Genomic DNA, 14228 nt, shown 5'->3' on the forward strand with positions numbered 1-14228 from the left:
AAAAAATCTTTTAAAAAAAAGAATTTATTTATTTGAGAGCGGGAAAGAGCATGATCAGGGAGAGGGGCAGAGGGACAAGCAGACTCCCCGCTGAGCACAAAGCCCAACACAGGGCTCAATCCCAGGACCCTGAGATCATGACCTGAGCTGAAGGCACCCAAGGGCCCCCAAACCAACTTAATATCTTAAGGTACTTTAGAAAGTTTAAAATAGTAGACAAAGTATCAGTGATATTACTTCGTGGTGCTCTACATAAAACAATGCTGTCAAACATAAAATGGACAGATGCTTAATATTTTCCCATTTATCTTTATTGGACTGGTTTGTATTGGGCTCCACTAGGTACATTTTGAGATCTGGAATTCCCACAGCAAAATGTCATTGAGTGATCGATCGCTTGAGGGTGGTTCTCATGGACTGACCTTGGAATTCTGCTTCCCATAGCCACGTCTATGTCCTAGAGGAACTGGGGCACATGGGTGGCACAGCTGGTGAACTGTCTGACTCTTGATTTTGGCTCGGGTCATGATCTCCAGGTCATGAGACTGGGCCCTGCATCGGACTCCATGCTCACGAAAGAGTCTACTTGAGATTCTCTCTCTCCCTCCCACTCTACCCCCCCCCAAATAAATAAATCTTTTCTAACAATAAATAAATTATGGATGGTACTCAAAGGACCTATGGATGGTACTCAAAGAGGCATCTTGTGAAAGGAAGGGAGATGGGGGGGTAATTAAAGAAAAAACAACTTTGTATTCAATAGCATTTTCTTCTGTTAAGAAGGTTTTGATTTTCATTTTGATTCTTCTTAAAGGCTATTTATAATTAATGGAAGTGAGCCTATGTGGAAAATTCAAACCCAATTATAAATATAAATCAATATCAAGTTAATCAAGCAACCTTTACTTAAGCTGACAATGGTCAATGTGTCTCTTACAGCAATCAAATCTATTTTAAAAGATAAAAGTATCCATTTTGCTTCATTCTGTGATCAAGGGATCTAATGTAACAGAGATAAAGCAAGAAGTTATTGAACTCTGAAGTTCAGCTTACTTGGTCTGAAAATAAGGCATAAAAACTCTAACACAAGTCATCTTTAAATTGATTTATTTCCATTGATATATTATTCTCACATATTTTTAAAATTAGTCTCACATATTAAACTCACTTCTAAGCCAATGAATAATTTCATCTAAATATTTTTTTTCTTAAAAGTAACATTTTTTCCCATTGGCTTCATTTTGTGGCAACTTTTGAAACTATGAAAGGGTTTTTTTTTTCCTTTTTTTCTTTACTTTTTATACAAGAAATTTCTAATGTATACACAATTTGAGGGAATAGAAGTATCTTCCCATAGATCATTCAGCCAGCTTCTAAATGATCACTACACCTAGGTCTATACCCAAAAGAAATGCAAACATATATCTACACAAAAACTTGTACATAGTGCTCATAACTGTCCCCAAAAGGAAATAACCCAAATGTCCATTAATGGATGAACACCGTAAGTGAAAGAAGCCAGATGTAAAAGGCCACAGGTTTTATGATTCAATACACATGTAATGCCCAGAATAGGCAAACTCATGGAGACAGAATATAAGTTAGCATTTGCCAGGGGATGCAGAGAGAAGGAATGGAGAGTGACTGCTAATGGGGAAGAGGCTTTTTGGGAAGGATGATGAAAATATTTTGGATCTAGATAATAATGGGACCACATTTTTTGTGAATGTACTATAAACCACTGAATTGTATACTTTCGAAGGGTAGGTTTTATGATATATGAATTATACTCCATGGAGTTATTTTAAAAGCCTAAAGAAGTAAAAATAATATATTTTATTTAAAAAAAATTTTTTTTTTTTAGCTGAGCTCCACTTTCTGGGTGTTAATTAATACTTGTTTACCATGAAGTCAATTATTAGCAAGAATCATGTGTATTCAGATAATATTATCTTCCTGAACCCCAATGGAAAGTACCTGTAGAATATACTTTATGAGCCTGATTCTCACATTTACATCAATTTCTTTTTTATAAAAATATTTCATATGGAGTGCCTGGGTGGCTCAGTTGGTTAAGCATCTATGACTCTTGATTTTGGCTCAGGTCATGATCTCAGGGTCTGAGATCAAGCCCCACTTCAGGCTCCATGTTCAGCATGTGGAGTCTGCTTGAAATTCTCTCTCTTCTTCCCTCTCCCTCTGGTGTGCAACCCGTCCACCCCCCATAAATAAATAAATAATCTTTTTAAAAATTCTTTATTTGATAGGGTCCTGATAGCCAGTCTACTGAGCAAATGTGCTCACAAATCAGGAGTAATTGAAAATCACTGAAGAATAGGGAAGACTGGTCTTCAGGACCCCGTGGAACAGCACTGGACAAGAACGTAGCTGTGTATATCATCCAGGGTCCCCACACTAGGGGATCATCAGTATTCCCTTGAAGGTTTGCAAGGACAAACTCTGAGACCTTTCCAGAAGGGCTAAATCAGAATCTCTCCAGCCAGGTCCTGGGACATAAGAGTTCACAAATTCAACTAAAATATGACAATAGAACAGCCAGATTTAGGAACTGTTTTTCTCTTTTTTTTCACCTTGAGGCTTGTCTACAGGAAATTCTTCCAGAAGGTTAGACTCTTAATCTCTTTCAGCAACTCATTCCAGAGTAGGAAAAAACCCATTGGTCAAGAAAAGAGTCAGCTGATCTGATTTGATCTTGTTACTGTCAAGAGCAATTTCCCCTTGTTGATTGCCATCAGCCACAGAGTTGCTGGAGTCCTGCTGCTGCTGATACACGCTAGTGCAGTGCCCTTAACATGCTTCCCTAGCTCTGTATCATTTTGTTTCCTCACATATTCTAAATTTTGTTTCCCTAACAATTAGGAGTATTCCTCAAAACATTATTTACTCACTCGAAACATGGAAGACATCGCATAAATGTTGCAATTAAGTAAATTAAGTGTTAAGAATTTTTTGAAAGATTTAGTAGCTGACTTGGAAAGGTTTTATGCTTGTCTTCATAAGTGAGCCACATGATCTACTTTTCATTAGAGAGCCTACTTTAAAAGAAAAACAAAATGCTTTTGTAGGGCCTTTCACCTAGGACTTTAACTACAGAGCAAGAAAAATAAATGTAAATTCCTTGCAATTCAGCAAAGCTTCATATGGGAAGACCTGTATCTTTCCCAGGACTGAAAAAAACCTTTGCGGCGATACAACACATTAGGAAGTATGCACACATCGGTTGACACCTTCCCTGAAGCCAGTCAGCAAGACCAGAAAACGGGTTTTCCTAACTTAGTGATTTCTCAAATGTGGCAGTTTTTAAAACTCCCTGATGCCCAGACCATACCTTAAATCATGTAAATCTGACTCCTGATGGTGAGACAAAAACATTAATATTCCAACCTACCGTCAAGTTTGAGAACCGCCACACTGCCCTTTAAAGATTTTGAGAGAGAAAGTGTGTGCACCTAGGAGTACACAAGTGGGGGAGGGGGAAATAAGGGGTAGGAGCAGAGGGAGAGAGAGGATCTTAGGCAGACTTCCTGATGAGCACCCAGCTGACTCCATCTCACAAGCCTGAGATCATGACCTGAGCCAAAACCACCTAACGGACTATGCCACCCAGGTGCCCCAAGAACCATCATACTAACTTTCAGCACAGAGACTCCTCACAGCCAGCGAATTACTTCTAATTTCAACAGCAAAAATAACTCCTAGCTTCATATTATGGCTAACAGGAGAGTTGAACAGACCATTCATGAAGACATATTGTTTCCTAAGACAGTGGTTGGATGGGAAGATGGTACATTTCCCACCACAGGTGCCTGCCTCAGTGGGCCCACCAGCACCGGCCATGGGAGCTGCTTTCCCTCACCATGACAAGGGCATGCGTCCTCTACGATGACAGTCAATCTATCTCTTTTTTCTGTAGAGTTATGTGACATATGCAAAACACTGAGTAGAAGCTTCAACCCTTAACGTCTCCACAGAGAAGAACAATATGAGTTTAAGCTAAAGAGATGAGCATTTAATAAGATGTTCTCCTAAGTTTTCAGACATTGCTCTAATAATCTTGCAAAACTGTGATCATTTTCCAGCTGGCTGCTGCTTTGAGAAGTCTTGCCAAACTTCCACTGCTTTCCCTCATTATCTGAGAAAGGGCATATTAATCAAAATATCTGCCCATAAATTTTGCATCTCTCAAATGTGAGGAAGCCAAGTTAGATAGCATCTGTGGGCTCACATATCTAGAGAAAAACAAAAAGATGAGTTCCATATTCTTACAATTTTCTCACTTAAACATAATTCTAGTAACTCATAGAGCCATATAATTCCAAAAATAAAAAAGACAAAAAATCCATGACCTCTTTAGGAAAAGAATGTTGGCTAGCTGCTGTTTTAGCTGATAATTAACAGGAAGCATTTTAAGAGCTTAATAAATGCTGAAAAAGAGAGATTATATCTACAAAGAATGGAATTTGTCCAAAGAAAGTGCTTATTTATCTCAAGGGTTCTTTCTATATTCGGCAGATGCTTATGCTAATTGAAATTTCTGGATCAGAATTTTATTTCTGCAATATGTATGAGGCTTAGTGGAAAATACAGAATGCTATTACAAGTGGAGAGAAAATAAGTAAATGTTAAGTTTCTTCATCTAATAAGTTATTTGAAATGAGCTCTATACCAGAAAATCTATGGCTCTAAATCTAAAAGGTATTCAGAGAGTGAAAAACTCATAAAGCCCCAAAACCAAATAATCCGGTTAAAAAATGGGCAGAAGACATGAATAGACATTTTTCCGAAGAAGGCATCTAGATGCCTAACAGACACATGCAAAGATGCTCAACATCACTCATCATCAGGAAAATGAAAACCAAAACCACGATGAGATACCACCTCACACCTGTTAGAATGGTCAAAATCAACAACACAGGAAACAACAGGTGTTAGAGAGAATGTGGAGAAAGGGGAACCCTCCTGCACTGTTGGTGGGAATGCAGCTGGTGCAGCCACTCCGGCAAACAGTGTGGAGGTTCCTCAAAAAGTTGAAAATAAAATTACCCTATGATCCAGTAATTGCACTACTAGGCATTTGCCCAAAAGGTACAAAAATACTGATTCAAAGGGATACATGCACCTCCATGTTTATAGCAGTGTTATCAACAATAGCCAAACTTATAGAAAAAGCCCAATGTCCATCAACTGATGAATGGATAAATATGTGGTATTCATCTATCTATCTATCTATATACACACACATAAATATATATGTCTATGTATCTATATATGTATATCTGTGTATACATATATAATCTTTATGAATACCATATATATGGAATTATATACATATTCATAATTCCATATATATAATTCCATTATATGGAATATTATATATTATATGGAATTATTGGAATATTATATATTCCATATAATGAAATACACACACACAATGTAATATTACTTAGCTATAAAAAAGAATGAACTCGGGGCGCCTGGGTTAAGCCGCTGCCTTCGGCTCAGGTTATGATCTCGGAGTCCTGGGATTGAGTCCCGCATCGGGCTCTCTGCTCAGCAGGGAGCCTGCTTCCTCCTGTCTCTCTGCCTGCCTCTCTCCCTGCTTGTGATCTCTCTCTGTCAAATAAATAAATAAAATCTTTAAAAAAAAAAAAAAGAATGAACTCTTAACATTCACAACAATGTAGATGGAGCTAGAGAGTATTATGCTAAGTGAAATAAGTGAGACAAAGACAAATACCATATGATCTCAATCATATGTGGAATTTAAGAAACAAGGGAACATAGAGGGGAATAAAAGAGAGGCAAGCCAAGAAACAGACTCTTAACTCCAGAGAACAGACTGCTGGTTCCTGGAGGGGAGGTAGACAAGTACTATGAACTAGGCAATGAGGATGAAGGACCCCATTTGCTGTGATGAGCACTGGGTGTTGTAGGTAAGTGAGGACGCACTAAATTCTACACCTGAAACTAACGTTACACTGTCCATTACCTAACCAGAACTTAAATAAAAATTTGGAGGAAAAAAGAAAAAGAAAAACTCATTAAATGATGCAGGAGCGGGGGCAGAAAAAATAAGGAGGGCTTTATGGAGGAGGTGAGATGAGAGCTGGAGTTCGATGTGGGAAGAGCAAAGGATGGGGGTGAGCAGAGCGCTCGTGTCCTGGAGTCAGCAGGTATACCCTGTGTCAGAGGCTACAGCCAATACGGCTCAGGTGGAAGCAGAAGCAGCACTCTGGGGGGCCTTGGTTGGAGAAATTGGATCTGCAGGATAAGGGTCAACGGTGGTGTGATGTAAGAAGCAGCAGTTGGAGGACACAGCCCTGGGTTTAGAAGTTCAGTTTCAGCCATTTAGCCCCTATGTGGCCATGGGCAAACTATGGAACCCTTGATTCCTACAGTCTTTTTGTTGTTGTTGTTTTAATTTTATTTATTTATTTGACAGAGAGAGAGAGAGACAATGAGAGCAGGAACACAAGCAGGGGGAGTGGGAGAGGGAAAGCAGTCTCCCCCGCCCCCAGCAGAGCAGGAAGCAGGATGCGGGGCTCCATCCCAGGACCCTGGGATCATGACCTGAGCCGAAGGCAGACGCTTAATGAATGAGTCACCCAGGCACCCCTATTCCTACAGTCTTTACCTGCAGTCGTAGGTACGTAAAGTAGGTAAAGTACGTGGCTCCAATGCATTCCATCATCCTATATTCCCCCCTTCTACGCTTAACTCGCCAAAACATAGCGAACCATTAAAAACAACAACACCACATTATGATCAATGACACAATGTAAGAAAACCACAAAATAATTAATCAATTCCTACAAGTTACTTTGTAACTTAAAATGAAGTCACCCACTTTCTCAGAACAAAGGTCGTGTAGAAATCCCAAGAAAAGGGGCACCTGGGTGGCTCAGTGGGTTAAGCTGCTGTCTTCGGCTCAGGTCATGATCTCAGGGTCCTGGGATCGAGTCCCACATCGGGCTCTCTGCTCAGCAAGAAGCCTGCTTCCCTCTCTCTCTCTCTCTCTCTGCCTGCCTCTCCGTCTACTTGTGATCTCTCTCTGTCAAATAAATAAATAAAATCTTAAAAAAAAAAAAAAAGAAATCCCAAGAAAAAGGCCTAGCTACATTTTGAAAAGCTGGTTTTACTTCCACTTGACGAAGCACTAGATTATTTCAGTTACTTTATCCCCTGCTGAAGCTCTGATTAAAAATACAGTAGGTCCAGGGCGCCTGGGTGGCTCAGTGGGTTAAAGCCTCTGCCTTCGGCTCAGGTCATGATCCCGGGGTCCTGGGATCGAGCCCCGCATCGGGCTCTCTGCTCAGCAGGGAGCCTGCTTCCTCCTCTCTCTCTCTGCCTGCCTCTCTGCCTACTTGTGATCTCCGTCTGTCAAATAAATAAATAAAATCTTTAAAAAAAAATACAGTAGGTCCACAAGGCCTAATTACAGCTTTAATAAGCCTATTGTTTACTTCTTGGCAGTAACCTAATCAACTGACCATGTCTTAGACTCACCTAGCATTTTCCAATATAAAACATTTATGATTTTGTCTTTGATGACTTTTACCCCCAGCTGTTACTGGTGGAAAAAAGAAAAGTCCTCATTAGCGCAAAGATATTTACAGTTAATGCGCTCTTGTCCTGCTGTTTGGTGCATTTTCAAGTCTCATCAGAGCAGAGCAGAAGGCAGCTGGGTGCCTTGCTCAGCACCCTCGCTGGCCAGGGTAGCGCTTCATTCTATAATATTTATTAACTTAAGAGTTGGTGAACATTTTTGGTTAATAACAATTTGAGATGGAGAAAAGTCATGAAATATTCAAAAATGTGAGTGGTTTGCTAAAATTATACTTCCTAAAAAGGTTGCTACTCAGAATTTTGCATTATGCTTTTGTCCGATCTTTTTTTAAACTGAGAAAGGGACCTTCCTGTAGGAACACCCTCTCTTGACTGTTCATATCCGCCGGGACTGAGCTCACTGATAAAGAACCATGAGCTCAGCAAAGAAATGCCAAAGAGTTGGGAGTTTTTCTAAACTAAGATTTGTTATAAGACAGTTCTTATGAAGTTAGCTTTGCCTCTATTTGCCAGATGGGGTCTAAGAGGAGAGGAAACTCTGTAGCGTGCTACAGGAATATAGACTGGGTCATGTTCTATCTCATCTCTGCAAACATCACCGCCCACAAGTCCCCTCCTGCCCAGGAAAAACCTGATCACATTTTCCATCAAAGATTTATATTTTACTTTCCGGTATTTTTTTTTTAAACAAAAGGACAAGTATCATAATTTACTACATTAAATCAAAACATTGAAAGGAAAAGTTTAACATCTGAGTGGGAAAAATAATCACAGCGAGCTATACGCCACAAAGAATATATTTGTTATATCTGACACATTCCAGTTTATGGAAAGTCTGCATCTCAAAGAAATTTGGGGGACTCCATCTATCTCCCCAACATCAAAGAGTGGTCTTCCTATATCATTCCCACTACTTTTTATTTATTTACTTATTTTTATGATTTTATTTCTTTATTTGAGAGAGTGAGAGAGTTGAGTGCGAGAGCTCATGTAGGGGGAGTTGCAGAGGGAGAAGGAGAAGCAGGCATTCTGCTGAGTAGGGAGCCTGGTGCACGGCTTGATCCCAGGACCCTGAGACTATGACCTGAGCTGAAGACAGATGCTTAACAGACTGAGCCACCCAGATGCCCCTCCACTGCTTTTTTTAAAAAGGAAAATCCAAATATCTTCCTTTACTGTCTGTTTCCTAAGGTTCTAGCAATAAGCAAACCATTTCTTTTAGCAAGCTACATTATCATAGTTAAAGTAAAGGTTTTCCTGCCGCAAGTTGAGCCCACGTGGATAGGTATTATTACAATAAAAGGAAAAAATATGGAAGTTAAATGCTTGTCTATTAAATTTCAGAAGTAAAACCTCTAGTTGCATTTAATAACAAAATAGAGAAGTTTCAGATTTGTTCTATCTATATATTTCTGTTGAACACATCAAGGTGAATGTACCATTGTACAGGACTGTGGCAGGGATTATAATTCAGAAGAAAGTTGGCTCTGTTCTTCCCTGACAATGTGACTCAGCAGCTAATCTTCTTGCTCATATATACACAATGATAGATGCAGACTCATGCCCCCCCCAGTCCACCCCACCCCCATTGTCTTTCCCCTAATTAAGCTAAGGGTGGGACTCTAGTATTATTCCTTCAACAGCATGTACAAGAGCAGACTTTTCCTCAGATCTAAAACAGAAACTAGTTTTATAAACCCAGCAATAGGTGAGGTTTACTTATTGAATAATCATAAATATTAGTAAATGATACACTGTATCTCGTGGCAGATAGGTTTACATTGTCCTAAGCAAAACAAGTGAGTAGGATAAAATACGAGGAAGGAGTATGAGAATGCAAGCTGGGACATTTTTCTCCAGCCCAGCATGGACTAGGTCCCATCAGCTATTTATTGATAATGAGCACACATGCGTGAGTGCACACACACACACACACACACACACACACACACACAGGCTTATCAAGCATGAAAACATCAGGAGGCCTGTGCATACCACTTCCTAAAAGCCAGTCCTCTACTGAAGCTGATCTTGTTGAAAGATAAATCTGCTTTGAATGTTTATAGAAGAAGCCAGAAATATGTACAATTTACAATACAAATTATATAAAATATACAAATCTGAACTTTCTTCTAGGCCTATAATTCAAAGTAGGAGAGTGAGATCATCTTTTGCATCAAGAATTTGATGCAATCTATCCAACAGGCAGGGGCTACTCTGCCTAGAACAAGTGTACTGGGTTCTAGGTTTCCTCGCTGGAAGTAAGGTGGTACCGGTTTGTTGGATGAGCAGAAGAGGACAGAGGAGGGGGTCATTTGTATAAAGGGGCGAGGGGAACATGAAGGCATGCCCATCATCAGTCTTTTTAATTATCCCTGACAGATTGCCCAGGTGGAGGCCTCAGGGTGCTTCAAAGGAAAGATCAGAAAGTTGCCTGGGGCCCTGACACTGTCAATGGCCAGTCTGATCCCTGCCTTTGATGAAAACTGGTACAGCAAACACATTTACAGAACTTCTGTGTGTAGAACAGTAACCCCAGGAGCTGGGAGAAAATGAAGGAGGAAAACGGAAATACATGTGAGATGATCCAGAAATGCTTAAGAAGCAACAAGAATGAGGCATTCAGTAAGAAACTGAGGAAAGAGGATGGTTTTATAGTTAAAATTCAGCTTCACCACATACTTGTAGCACCGCTCCATTTCTCAAGCAAGGATACTAGTCACCCCCACATTCACTCCTTCGCTCACCCAACAAACATTTATTGGGCACCTATCTTGTACCAGGCACACCAAGCTTATTGTAGAGATTAAATGAAATGGCATGAAGTCTCCACTACGTTACCAAGACAAATGTGACGGCTCAAGGGACTGCGTGTTCCGACCACATACCCACCTGCCACACCTACTCACTCTCAGAAGGGTCTCATTTGAACAAAGGGCATGATCACTGCAGCTACTAAGAGTCTCCTAACTTCTCTTCATGTCTGTGGCTTTGCCTTTTCTTCTGTCCTTCTCCAGCGAACAAGCAGATTTTCCCCCAGAATTATAGTCAGCCAACATCACTGTCCTGGTTCACATTTCCCAGTGGCATTCATCAAACTGCAAATAAAACCCAGAGTCCTTTCTCCTGCCTTAAAAAGGACTGCATGACCCGGCTGATGGTGCTCTACCAGTTCTCTTTTCCTTCAAGGAGCTGCGTTTCGTCCTGTGTTAGAACCATGGCATGGGCTGTTCCCTCGGCCTACACTCTTCCCCCCTCCTGTCTCACAAATGGCCTTCTTACTATCATTCACTTCTCCATTTAAATGTGTCTTCATCAGGGGGATCTGGTAGGGACCCCAAATCTAACAAAGGCTCCCATTCACTTTCTCTGGCATCAGTCTAATTTTGTGTGGCCCTTCTTCCCAGCTGATGTGGGTCTTCTTGTTTATTATCACTCGCTTTCCCATCTAGGCTGCAAGCTCGAGTGGGTTGAATCCTTGCATGCTTTGTTCACTCCGGAGTCTAGCTAAAAATAGGTGTTCAACAAATATTTGCTGGAGACACAAATACATGCTCTGTTAGATTGAATTTGTGTGGTTCTGTAATGCAGAGACAGCTGGTCTCCGAGAAGTCCAGCCTGTGCATGAAAACCCTGAACACTCTTCATAAGAAACAGTGTCTTTACCATCAAAGTTATCTGATATGTTGAATCAAAGAAGAAGCTAATCTGAAACTCACAAGTTCAGGATAAAGCTATAAAATTAAAGAACCCTAGTGGTTGAGTATATAGTTTCCAACTCTACTATTTGCAGTTTTTAATACCTACCTCGGCTCCTTTGGTATTCAGAACCATGTCCAGTTAAAATACAGAAGATTTTGATGAGATGCTAGAAAGGGTTTTAGTTAAGTGTTTGAGGGTGGGATGACTGAAGAGGAAACCTCCTTTGGATTCCTGGACCATTTCCACTGTGTGTGTGTGTGTAGGCTTCCCCAAACCATGGGTAAAGACCTCAGGCCCACAAGATGGCCCTCCACTCTAGGCATCAGCAGGAAGCCCATGTTGTTACCTGTGCTTCAAACTGACCAGTTACCAAATTGGAGATTCCAACAAGCCCTCCAATACAGATGCCAATTGTCGCTCAGAAGTGACCTGTATGTAGTTCTAACCAACAGGCTGCAAACCAGAGGTTCCCACAACCCTCTCCTTAAGTTCTATTAATTTGCTCACAGAACTCAGGAAACCTGTTTCCTCCCTAGATTACAGATATATATTATAAAGATTGTTAAAGGTTACAAATCAACAGCTAGATGAAGAGACACATAGGGCAAAGCAGCAAACAAAGGAGCTTCTGTCCTCATAGAATTTGGGGCCCAGCATGGTTGCCTATGGAAATATTCCAGGTTCCCCAACCTAGAAACTCTCAGAATCCCCTCCTTTTGGGGGGTTTTATGGAGGCATCATTACTTAGGCATGTTGATCAACTCATTGGCCATTGGTGATTGATTCAACCTCCAGCTCCCCTCCCCTACCCTGAAATCAGCAGGTGGGACTGAAAGTTCCAACCCTCTTTCTGGTTGGTTCCCTCAACCCTTGGCCTTTTCCCAAAAGTTGTTTCATTTCATAGACCTGGTTGTAACGGAAAGGAATTTGTTATGAATACGAGACATCCAGGTCACCTTGATGGCTCTGAAGCTATGTCAGAAACTGAGAAGGGGAGACCAGATATTATGACAGAGATGTTCCACTGCTCTTATCCCTCAGGAAATTCCAAGGGTTTCCAGAGCTATGAGCCAGGAAGTGAAGATAAAGACCAAATATATTTGAGAAATACATTTTGGTCATCTGAGTGGTCAAATACATATATTTCTTATAAATCACAATATCATAGAATCTCATGCGAGCAAATCATGGGCTCAAATCCTCATTTCTACCATCTCCCATGTAAAGTTTTTTTTATGAAGCAACATATTATCTTAGATCTCAAACTCTGAGGGTACAAAATAAAAATAACCTGTACTTCAAGAAAAAGCAAGGATCCTATTTCAAATGTATGAAAATGGCTATTGTTGCAAGAAAATTGAAGAAAACATTATCACTACAGAATGCAAATAACTCACATCATATGTAACCTGAAGGAAGAAGTGTACCACTGATCTCCTGTCTGTGACTCTTTTCACTGTGAACCGGATATCTGGACAGAGCATACAGTAACTGCTCAGTAAGGAACTGGAATCTTAAGGCAGTTCTGTCTGGGAACAAATTTCAGCTAGTGCTGAGTTTTCAGAACCTATATTATAAAGATTTTACAGAGGATTACAAACTTTTTTACTTAATTCACTTGCTTTATTTCAGCCTCTACATCTTAAAAAAAAAAAAAAAGTTATGGCTGATCTTCCCTCATGTGGTACAAAGGCCAACTACCTGAAAACCTCCTGTGTTTCCCCATATGTACTTTTTGGTAGCTGCTCTCTAACGGTGGCCTCTGTAGCCAGTATTTTGAGGTGTCCTGAAAGACCTCCCTGAACCCCAGCATCTGCCCAGCCACTGTGCCTAAAATCCTCATGAATTCTTTATGAAACAGATAATCCTAAGGATCTAGTGGAAGGATATTAACTGTATTAGAGCAAGAGGTCACCAAGGAGGCGATATTTTAACTAATTTGCTCATTAGTGTTGATGAGGTTGACACATTAAACTCATTACCTCCCACAGTCACCTAAACTGTGTCTTCCAAGGCAAATGTTGATTAACAGAGTATCTGGTAAAAAGAGACATGACATATTTTGTTGAATGAATAATGAAAATGAGGCAAAAGTAGACTAAGGCAAAGCTGTATCAGTGAAATTCCTGAATGGGAAAATAGGGAAGAAATTTAGTAAAATAAAGTCAATGGGCTGCTAGAGGGACACTTTAAAAAAGGGGGGGCATATAGAATCAAGCCCCTCTCCCCCCTCCCTCAAAATTTTGTTCCTAGCTGGCCCTAAAAATGTCAAACCCATTCTAAATGCCCTTATTATAATTGGTTGGGCTTCTCAGATTCTAAAAGCTATTGTCATAATTAACTTAAGAAAACCACTCTGCCCTTTACCAGTGGCATTTAATTGAATCGATAATAATCTGCACTTTGCCTAATAATACATTAAGTCTGCAGCTATGTGTTGAAAAAAAGACATAAGGAGGACAATAAAAATTGTCAATAAAAAGAGACAATAAAAAGGTGAGCAGGAAAGGGGACATTCCAAATTGTTGAGCCATAATTTATAAAGATATTTTTGCATTACTGGATTCTGGATGTGAAAAAAGTCACAGGCAAAAGGCTACCGAAGAATTCAAATGAGTGGTCTGAGAAGCAAAGATGAAGGGAGGTGAAAACATTAGAAGTAGGATAATTAAAGACCTGGGCTGGACAAAGGGAAATTTTAGAAACTCCCACCAAGAGCTAAATATCATTCTGAGCTTATAAAGGTTAGTCCCTCCACCTAGACAAGGCGCACTAGCAGTAATGCAGAGCAAGGGAACCCACTATGTGGCAAGGCATACGTGATTGTCATACTTCTAAAAAAGACAAAGTCAACAAACTTCAGACCAATTCATAAAATGAACAAATCACTAAGAAAATTAATGAGATATTAAGAAGTTGACCTGGTTTCCATTTTTCCC

General features: G+C 40.2%; 1 protein-coding gene across 7 annotated transcripts in view; it reads right to left on the bottom strand.

Moving 5' to 3' along the window:
* The window catches only part of RAB27B (RAB27B, member RAS oncogene family), a 155659-nt gene that overhangs the window by 21494 nt on the left and 119937 nt on the right, over positions 1-14228 (bottom strand). The window lies entirely within an intron of this gene.

The sequence above is a fragment of the Lutra lutra genome, chromosome 12 (assembly GCF_902655055.1).
Source record: "Lutra lutra chromosome 12, mLutLut1.2, whole genome shotgun sequence".
In the NCBI taxonomy this organism is placed as follows: Eukaryota; Metazoa; Chordata; class Mammalia; order Carnivora; family Mustelidae; genus Lutra; species Lutra lutra.